Source organism: Littorina saxatilis, linkage group LG5, assembly GCF_037325665.1.
Source record: "Littorina saxatilis isolate snail1 linkage group LG5, US_GU_Lsax_2.0, whole genome shotgun sequence".
Lineage (NCBI taxonomy): Eukaryota > Metazoa > Mollusca > Gastropoda > Littorinimorpha > Littorinidae > Littorina > Littorina saxatilis.
The window spans coordinates 312,806-320,512 of record NC_090249.1 but is presented as its reverse complement, the minus strand read 5'-3'; the positions used below and the strand labels follow the sequence as shown (position 1 = coordinate 320,512).

The window sequence follows — 7,707 nt, the reverse complement described above, 5'->3', positions numbered from 1 at the left end:
ATCCCACTCCCGTCAATATTTTTGTGTGTGTTCGTGCCCTGGCATCGATCTGAAACCACTATTCCTACCCTACTATCTGTCCGGCATCACCATTCCTACCCTGATATCTGTCTGGCACCTAATGTCTGTCTGGCACCACCATTTCTATCCTGATATATGTCTGGCACCACCATTCCTATCCTGATATATGTCTGGCACCACCATTCCTACCCTGATATCTCTCTGGCACCACCATTCCTTCCATGGTATCAGTCTGGCACCGCTGTAATGAATCGCGGTTATGGTGTTTATAGTTGAAGGGATATAACTAGTGCTTTTTGTAATACAAAGAGGTTGTCAGGAGTGGTTTAACTTTGAGAGTGGAAACTTTTAACAGTTCAGTAAAATTCCATGGTTAGCTACGGACGGTCAAACTGGGTTCGCGGCACGTGAATTTACAACTGTGCGAGTTGTTCACGTTATAATCGCAACCGCCTGATTTTGTGAGTTGTGATTGTAAACTGCCTGACAATTGAAAGTCATTCGACCTGGGCTCTCGGATGAGAAACCTGCTCTTGCTTTTGATGTCAACTTTGCAAGAAAACATTTGATCTTGATGTCAACCTTGGAACCGGGAAACATTGCCGGGATGACTTGGACTTTTGTATGGGTGCCGCCATATTGGAAGATGAGGTACTTTGCTAGTTTTGTGTGAACTTGAACATTTCTTTTGTATGCGCGGACATGACTTGTGTACTTGAATAATTTCGGAATCGTATAATTTTCTTGTGCTCGGTTGGTGTGTTTTTGAATATTGTTAGTTGTTACAGTAGGGTGTTATATTTTGTAACAGGCCGCCCCAGTCTGACTTGTGCGGGGTGGTGCCAGGGTGGCGAGGGTGCGATGGAGGCCGTAAGGTTGAAGGCTAGCTACATCGTCACCTCTACATAACGTAAAAGTTATGTTTTGTTTATTTGCTTTCTTGTCCTTGTAAATATGTTATGACGTTGACAATGAATGAGTGAGTTTCACAAGGTCGTGGACAATGAATGAATGAGTTTCAAAAGGTCATGAATTGATTATTGTAAGCAAGAAAGTATTTGAGAATTTGAGGAATGAGTTGATAATTGCTATGTCAGAAACAAACCAATTTGTATGTTCTAATTAAACCATTGGCTATTGTTTGGAAAGAATGAGTTGGTGAAAGACTACAAATTCTTCTAATCTTCTCTCTGCTTTCCTAAACTTCTGAGCGGGAGTCAGATGATTGACTGTGTGTGTGTGTGTGCACATATAAAGAATCTGGAAGGAGATTAATAAGGATAACTACGGATCTTCTTTATTTCAAATCTCTTACATTGGCGAGCTTGCCAGGATTGTATTAATTGGAAAAATTTTGAAGATTAATTATTTTTTTTTTGGTGCGTTTTCTTGAGTGTGGTTAGGCTTATTTTATATTATTGACTTGTAGTGCTGAATTGTTGTTTGGTTTTGCGCAGATGCTGATGCATGCAGTCTGGAGGATGGACATCCTTGTCATCTGTCTGTGAAGGGAGCTCCTTGGTCTGTGGACGGATGCATCCTGTGCCTGACTGAACGACATATTTTGGACAGGAGTGAGTCATTTGCTTATCTGACACTCAAGTTAACATTCTATATATTTTTGAGGGTAATTTGTCTCTCTGAGTGTTGGTTCTTGCTTGTGAGTAGGTTATTTTTTTCCCCCTACTTTACATGAAGCGCCCTGTAGGTTAGTTTTACCTACAAGTGAATAATACATGACACATCATTTTTCCCTTTTACGTGTACACAGTTTGTAAATAGTTGTGGGTCAGCAATGCCTTGATTCATAAGTGTTTGGGAATGGGGGTATGTCTAGTTTCTAGGCCAAGTTTTTGAGCGGAGCCTAGTTTCAAATGTATTGATTGTTTCCCCTTGTAGTTCGGTTGATCGGTTTCCTAGACTGTGTCACTTTAGTACTGAACTTGAGGAAGTCAGGTAAATTCTAAAGTTTAGTGGACTATTGTGTTCACGTTAGTCAAAGCTAAGTCTTGGTGTTGCCCTCTAGCATTCTATGTAGTGGATAGTCATAGTTTGCTTAAGTGATAGCGGTTTGTTCACGATGGCATCTCAAGAAGAGGTTCAAGCTTTGATAGCGCAGTTTAAGGTGGAGGGTGAAGCCTTAGGAAAAGATGGTGCATCACTGAACAAGTATGTGGAGGATAATTTGCGTGAGGAAAGAGCAGCAAGAAGGAAAAGAGAAAATGATATTGCTCTTCAAGAAAAAGAACTCGCTGCTGCACGTGAGCTTAAAGAGAGAGAGTTAGCTGAACAAGCTAAGATTGAAAATCTTCGTCAAGAAAAAGAAATCGCTGCTGCACGGGAGCTTAAAGAGAGAGAGTTAGCTGAACAAGCTAAGATTGAAAATCGTCGTCTCGATATTGAAGAAGAAAAGGCGAACAGGGAGGCAAAGTTGCGAGCAGACGAGTTGGTTGAAAAAGCAAGCAGGAATAAATTGGCCAATCGTCCCAAGATTCCCTATTTTGATGATAAATCAGATGACATTGAGAGTTATCTGTATCGCTTCGATAAGCACGCAGCTAGCTTGAAGTGGTCAAAAGATGAGAAGGCTTTGATTTTGCCTACTCTACTCAGAGGTCGTGCTCTGAATTATTTTCAAGAGTTACCAGTAGAAGATACTAATGACTATGCCAAACTGTCAGCGCATTTGTTGAAGAGATTCAAATGTACTGAAGAGGGTTTCAGAACGCAGTTTCGCTCATGCAAACCTGAATCTGGTGAAACCATGCATGTCTTTTTCTCCCGCATGAGAAGATTTTTTACTAGATGGACAGATATGGCTGGAGTTGGCACAGATTTCGCTTTGCTCTGTGACTTGGTGCTCAGAGAGCAGATTCTGTCTAGTTGTGCGTCGTCTCTGGTTACTTTTCTGAAAGAAGACAAGCATACTACCGCTCAAACCATGATAGACGCAGCTGAAAGATACAGGGAAGCACATCCTAGTCAAAACCTAGCAGCAAAAGGTTCTAGTGATCCTCTGTTGGCTAATGTCGGTCTTCCAAGTGGGAGAGGAGGTCATTCAGGTGGTCGAGGTGGTCACAGGTTTTCTAAGAAGAATAGTCAGGCTGACACAAACCCACCGACAGAACAAAGCTCTCCTGATAATAAGGGTGGCAGAGGTGCTAGTCAAGCTGGTAGAGGTAGGGGTGGTCAGAACTATCAGAGGAAGTGTTGGTGGTGTCAAGATACTTCGCACAAGTTGGCAGATTGTCCCAAAAAAATGCATACTGCTTCAGTATCCGTTGTCACTGTTGAAGAGTCCAGCTGTAGTGAAGACGAGCAGTCTGTGGCGTCAGTAGGATTTTCAGGTAGTGATGAACTTCCCGAGTCTATTCAGACATGTGAAGGTACCTTAAATGGTAGTGAGGTCACGGTCATGTTGGATAGTGGGTGTTCCACTGTTGGGGTCAGGAAGTCCCTAGTGAGAGATGATCAGTTTACTGGGAAGGTACAGGTGTGTAGACAGTTCAGTGGGGATTTAGTTCGGTTACCCATTGCGATTGTGAGTCTGGATACACCATACTTTTCTGGAAGTGTTGAGGCATGTGTGATCGACAATCCAGTATGTGACGTCATTTTGGGTAGAATACAGGGATGTACATTTGGATGTGTCGAGGTTACTAGCGCAGTCCAGACAAGAGGTCAAAAAGCTAGAGAAGAACGTCCTTTTAGACCGCTGTTGACCGCTAAAGTTCCCCAACTTGATATCAATGCTGAGAAACTGTCCAAAATGCAAAAGGATGACAAAACGTTGCATGATCTGTTCGAGAAAGTTGGCCAAGGAAAATCGGAAGAGTCGTCTGGTTGTGTGGTGTCGTTTGTTGGTCAGAACCCAGTTGTTGCCACATTGGGAGTGATCAGTGGGTCCAGTGCAGTAGAGGAGGTAGACATTCAGAAAGTCAAACTACAGTCAGTTCCCACAGTTCAGACTGAGAATGTAGATGATGTGGTCTATAGTCCAGACTTGTCTATGCAGGCAAAACAAAAAGTGCAGGCGGTGTTTCAGAAGCATCAGGACAAAATGACGGATTTGCCTGGTACTTGTGACCTGGTGCAGCATATGGTGAGGATTCCTGAAGGTGCTGTGGTCAATGTGAAACAGTATCCGTTACCATTTGAGTCTCAGAAAGTGGTTGAAGAAGAAGTGAAAAAGATGTTAGATCTAGACGTAATAGAGCCGTCTATTTCTCCGTTCTCGTCTCCTATTGTTCTAGTCAAGAAGAAGGACGGAAGTACTCGTTTTTGCATCGATTTCAGACACCTCAATAAGATTACGGAGTTTGACGCTGAGCCAATACCGGATCCGGAAGTTCTGTTTGCTTCATTGCAGGGCAAGCAGCATTTCACGAAGATTGATCTGGCTAAGGGCTATTGGCAAATTCCGATGGCAGAGTCTGATCGAGCAAGAACGGCTTTTCGTACCCCTCAAGGTCTATATCAGTTCAAGAAGATGCCGTTCGGAATGAGTACAGCACCAAGTACTTTCGCGAGGATGATGAAGATGTTGGATCTGGATAGGTTCAAATCTGTTCATTTCTTTGATGACGTACTTGTAGCCACAGAAGACTGGTGTGAGCATCTAGAGGCACTTGACGGACTGTTGACAGAACTGGGAAAACATGGGTTGACTGTGAGACCGTCGAAAGTAGAGGCAGGGTTTGACTCTATTGAGTTTTTGGGTCACATAGTTGGGGAGGGTAGCATGCGTCCAGTTCCCTCCAAAGTGTCCAAAATCTTGAATGTCTCTGTCCCAACCACAAAGAAACAAGTCCGGTCATTGGTAGGGCTCATCAGTTTCTATAGGCGCTATGTCCCAAGCTTCGCGTCTATTGTGTCCCCCCTGGTAGAACTCACAAAGAAGAACCAACCAAACAAAGTTCGTTGGTCAAAAGAGTGTCAGATGGCTTTTGACAGGGTCAAAGAAATTTTGTCGTCTGAACCACTGGTGAGATTGCCAGACTTTTCCAGGCCGTTCACAGTGCGGTCGGATGCATCCTCCACGGGGATTGGAGCAGCCCTGATGCAGCCTGATGATGACGACGTCCTTCATCCAGTTCTGTATGCCAGCAGGAAACTGCTGGAAAGAGAAACCAGATACTCTACTGTGGAGAGAGAGTGCCTAGCGTTGGTGTGGGCAGTTGACAAATTCCATCGCTACTTGTTTGGCTCACATTTCTTTGTTGAGACTGATCACAGACCGTTGACGTACTTACGACAGTCCAAAACTGCCAACGGCCGACTGTTGCGATGGGCTCTGTCTCTCCAAGAGTATTCATTCACAGTAGTGCCAATTCCTGGAGTCAGGAATTTTGAGGCTGATGTGTTGTCACGCTTGACGAAGTGAATGGAACATGATGGTTGAAAGGACAGTGAAAAGACTTTCTGCAATCAACAAGGACAATACTTTTTGTGCTGTGAGTGTTGATATGCTGTGTATGTATTAAGAACTAATTTAATTTTGTTCTTGTTTTTTTTTTCACATTGTGATTATTTTTTTAATCTGGCTGGAAAAATTTATTTGAATATTTTTGATGCTAGTACCATTTTGTGTTGTAGTCGAGGTTTACTGTATTGAGTTTAGCGGGGGCTACTCAAACTTTATTGGCGATCTTTGGTACCAAGAACGTCAATGTTATTGCATTCAGTAATAGGCGAAAATTGCTGAATGTCCATGAGTATAACTGTTGTGGATTAACACAGTGGGTGATTATCTACACGGCGGCGTAAATGTGGTTTATTATGCTTGCCATTGTTGCTCATGTTTAAGGACAGCCTCGTGGCTTTCGTCACTTTTTTGGTGGATGGCACTGTCTTTTGGTTGTAAACTGATTGCACTCTTTGGGAACGGACAGAATATTTAATAAATGTTTTCCTTATGCTTTGATTATTTATTAATCTATGTATTTTTTTTATGTATTTAAAATTTTTTCTTGTTACTGGAATACTTATACTTGTACAGTTTTTGAAGAAAAAAAAAATGTTCATTTTGAGTTCACATTTTTTTTTAATCGGGGAAAGGGGTGATGTAATGAATCGCGGTTATGGTGTTTATAGTTGAAGGGATATAACTAGTGCTTTTTGTAATACAAAGAGGTTGTCAGGAGTGGTTTAACTTTGAGAGTGGAAACTTTTAACAGTTCAGTAAAATTCCATGGTTAGCTACGGACGGTCAAACTGGGTTCGCGGCACGTGAATTTACAACTGTGCGAGTTGTTCACGTTATAATCGCAACCGCCTGATTTTGTGAGTTGTGATTGTAAACTGCCTGACAATTGAAAGTCATTCGACCTGGGCTCTCGGATGAGAAACCTGCTCTTGCTTTTGATGTCAACTTTGCAAGAAAACATTTGATCTTGATGTCAACCTTGGAACCGGGAAACATTGCCGGGATGACTTGGACTTTTGTATGGGTGCCGCCATATTGGAAGATGAGGTACTTTGCTAGTTTTGTGTGAACTTGAACATTTCTTTTGTATGCGCGGACATGACTTGTGTACTTGAATAATTTCGGAATCGTATAATTTTCTTGTGCTCGGTTGGTGTGTTTTTGAATATTGTTAGTTGTTACAGTAGGGTGTTATATTTTGTAACAGGCCGCCCCAGTCTGACTTGTGCGGGGTGGTGCCAGGGTGGCGAGGGTGCGATGGAGGCCGTAAGGTTGAAGGCTAGCTACATCGTCACCTCTACATAACGTAAAAGTTATGTTTTGTTTATTTGCTTTCTTGTCCTTGTAAATATGTTATGACGTTGACAATGAATGAGTGAGTTTCACAAGGTCGTGGACAATGAATGAATGAGTTTCAAAAGGTCATGAATTGATTATTGTAAGCAAGAAAGTATTTGAGAATTTGAGGAATGAGTTGATAATTGCTATGTCAGAAACAAACCAATTTGTATGTTCTAATTAAACCATTGGCTATTGTTTGGAAAGAATGAGTTGGTGAAAGACTACAAATTCTTCTAATCTTCTCTCTGCTTTCCTAAACTTCTGAGCGGGAGTCAGATGATTGACTGTGTGTGTGTGTGTGCACATATAAAGAATCTGGAAGGAGATTAATAAGGATAACTACGGATCTTCTTTATTTCAAATCTCTTACAACCGCTATTACTAACCTGACATCTGTCTGGCACCACCATTCCTACCCTGATATCTCTCTGGCACAACCATTCCTTCCATGGTATCTGTCTGGCACCACCATTCCTATCCTGACATTTCTCTGGCACCACCTATTCTATCCTGCTATTTGTCTGGCACCACCATTCCTTCCATGGTATCTGTCTGGCACCATCATTCCTACTCTCCTGTCTGTCTGGCACCATCATTCCTACTCTCCTGTCTGTCTGGCACCATCATTCCTACTCTCCTGTCTGTCTGGCACCATCATTCCTACTCTCCTGTCTGTCTGGCACCATCATTCCTACTCTCCTGTCTGTCTGGCACCATCATTCCTACTCTCCTGTCTGTCTGGCACCATCATTCCTACTCTCCTGTCTGTCTGGCACCATCATTCCTATCCTTACATCTGTCTGGCACCACCATTCCTACCCTGATATCTCTCTGGCACAACCATTCCTTCCATGTTATCTGTCTGGCACCATCATTCCTATCCTTACATCTGTCTGGCACCACCATTCCTACTCTGCTGT

The 7,707-nt window shown here is 42.6% G+C and overlaps 1 long non-coding RNA gene across 1 annotated transcript; it reads left to right on the top strand.

The window, feature by feature from the left end:
• Nucleotides 1–260: 260 nt before the first annotated feature.
• On the top strand, nucleotides 261–6,969 carry LOC138966006 (uncharacterized). Its single transcript, XR_011455564.1, has 2 exons — nucleotides 261–1,595; nucleotides 6,654–6,969. It is a non-coding gene; the product is annotated as an uncharacterized lncRNA (long non-coding RNA).
• The last annotated feature ends 738 nt before the right edge of the window (nucleotides 6,970–7,707 follow it).